Below are 3,241 nucleotides of genomic sequence, written 5' to 3'. Positions count from 1 at the left end.
AAACTATTCAGTTGACAAGGGATTAATACCATAATCTGTAAGGGACTCAAATAACTCAAACAAAGAAAATAAAAAATCTGGTTAAAAAATGAGAAAAAGAACTGAACATGTATATCTCAAAATAGGACATACAAATGGCCAGAAGTATGTAAAATATTCTCACCGTCACTGATCATCAGAGAAATGCAAATCAAAACCACAATGCAATATCCCTTTACTACAGTTAGAATGACTTTTTTCAGAAGGACAAAAAACAATGGATGCTGGCAAGGATGTGGAGGAAGGAGAATGCTTGCACACCATTGGTGGGAATGTAAATGAGTACAGTAACTATGAAAAACAGTATGGAGATTCCTCAGAAAACCAAAAATAGAGCTACCACATGATCTAGCAATCTCACTGCTAGGTATATATCCAAAAGAAAGGAAATTGGTATGTCAAAGATGCATCTGCACTCCCATGTTTATTGTAGCACTATTCACAATAGCCAAGATACAGAATCAGCCTAAGTGTCCAACAACAGATGAATGGATAAAGAAAATACGGTACATATATACCGTGGAATATTATTTAGTCATGGAAAAGAATGAAGTTATGTCATCTGCAGCAATGTGAATGGGACTAGAAAATATTATGTTAAGTGAAATAAGCCAGACACAGACAGATAAGTATCACATGTTTTCACTCAATGTGGGTGCTAAAAAAATTGATTTCATGGAGGTACAGAGTAGAATGATGGTTAATAGAGGACGGGAAGGGTAGTGCAGAGGAAGCGATAAAGAGAGTTACAAAATACAGTTAGATAGTAGGAATAAGACCTAGTGTTTGGTAGCACAATAGGGTGATTATAGCTAAAATAATTTATTGTATATATCAAAATAACTAAAGGAATATATTTGGAATGTTCCCAACACAAGGAAATGAAAAATATTTGAGGTGATGGATATCCCAATTACTCTGATTTGATCATTACACATTGTATGCTTGTATCAAAGTATCACCTGTATCCCATACGTATGTACAACAATTATGTACCCATAAAATTAAAAAAAGAAAGCAGAAACAGCTATAAACTGTTGGTAAAAATCATTGTGTGGACATAGGTTTTTATCACCTTTGGATAAATATCTAAGAATGGATTTTCTGGGTCATATGGGAAATGTATGTTTAACTTTGTATGAAACGCCAAACACTTTATCAAAGTGGGTGTGACATTTTACATTCCTATGTGAAAGCAGCATATGAAAGTTCCATTTTCTCCACATAAACACTTTGTGGGCTTAGTCTTTTTAATTTGAGCCATTGTAATGAATGTGTGGTATTTCACTGCAGTCTAAATTTGCATTTCCTTCCTGATAATGATGTTTAGCATATGTGTAATTGTCTGTCTTTTTTTGCAAAGTGTCTGTTCCAGCCTTTTTCATATTATTTTATTTTTTTAATCCTTATTATTAACCTTTAAGATTTATTTACAAATTGTGGACACAAGTACTTATTATTCGACATTAAAATTTATACTTTATGAGAAATATTTTCTATTTCCTTACATTCCAATCAAAAGGCCAAATAAATAAGAAATATTTTGTATGAACATATGAGAAATTTTTAACTTTAGACAAATTATCTTCAATTTCTATGCACTTTTGTTTACTGTAGGAAAAATATATTTGAATTAGTGTGTACAAATCAGTAGCATTTTTGTTCACTAATAATAGCCACACTGAGAATCAAATAATCAAGTCAAGCATTCAATATCATTTACAAGAGTTGCTAAAAAAACTTAGGAATATACTTAACTAAGGAGGTGAAAGATCTCTACAGAGTGAACTACAAAACACTGATGAAAGAATTCATTGATGACACAAACAAATGATAAAACATTTCATGCTCATGTATTGGAAGGAATCAATATTATTAAAATGTCCATACTACTCAAAGTGATTTACAGATTCAATGCAATTCCCATCAAAATATCAATGTTATTTTTCATAGATTTAGAAAAAATACTAAATTTTTTATGGAATCAAAAAAAGAACACAATAGCTGAAGCAATCCTAGCCAAAAAGAACAAATCTGGACATCTTACATTACCTGACTTCAAATTATACTATAAGGCTATGGTAACAAAAACACCATTGCACTGGTAAAGTGTAGACACATAGACCAGTGGAACAGAATAGGAAACCCCAAAATAAAAGCATACACCTATACTCAACTGATCTTCAACAATGCAGACAAAAAATTCATACACTGGGGAAAGGATTTCCTGTTCAATAAATGAGACTGGGAATATTGTAGAGCCACATGCAAAAGAATGAAACTGGGTCCCTACCTCTCACTAAAATGAACTCAAAAAAAATTAAAGACTTAAGTGTAAGACCTGACACCATAAAAATTCTAGAAGAAAACTTAGGAAAAACTCTTCTCGACATTGGCTTAGGCAACGAATTTATCACTAAGATCACCAAAACGAATACAACAGAAACAAAAATAAATAAATGGGACTTTATTATACTAAAAAGCTTCTACACAGCACAAGAAATATCTACCATATTAAATAGTCAACCTATACAATTTTGAGAAAATATTCACGAACTATGGACCTGACAAACTAGTAACAACCAGAATATACAAGGAACTGAAACAAATCAGCAAGAAAAAAAGCAAACAACTTCATTAAAAAGTGGGTAAAAGACATGAACATTTTTCAAAAGAAGATATGGAAATGACCAAAAGCATATGAAAAACTGTTCAACATCACTAATTATCAGAGAAATTGAAATTAAAGCCACAGTGAGATACCACCATCTCTCTGTCAGAATAGCCATTATTGAAAAGTCAAAAAGTAAAAGATTTTGGTACAGATGTTGTGGAAAGGGAACACTTATACACTGTTGGTGGGAATGTAATTTAGTACAACTACTATGGAAAACAGTATGGTGATATCTATCCAAAGGTAAAGTCATTATATCAAAAAGGCACATGGCTTGTATATTTATTGCATCACAATTCACAATTGCAAAGATACGCAATCAACTTAAGTACTCATCAGCTGATGACTGGATAAAGAAAATACACCATGGAATACTACTCAGCCATAAAAAAGAATGAAATAATGCTATTCATAGCAAGTTGGATGAACTGGAAGCCATGATCCTAAGTGAAGTATCTTAGGAACATAGAAACAGATACCACATGTGTTCACTTATATGTGGGAGATAAATAATAGGAATACATGGTC

This window comes from Propithecus coquereli, unplaced genomic scaffold (assembly GCF_000956105.1).
Source record: "Propithecus coquereli isolate 6110/MARCELLA unplaced genomic scaffold, Pcoq_1.0 Scaffold24, whole genome shotgun sequence".
Taxonomy (NCBI): domain Eukaryota; kingdom Metazoa; phylum Chordata; class Mammalia; order Primates; family Indriidae; genus Propithecus; species Propithecus coquereli.
The sequence above is the reverse complement of the archived record's forward strand: the minus strand, read 5'-3'. Positions refer to the sequence as shown.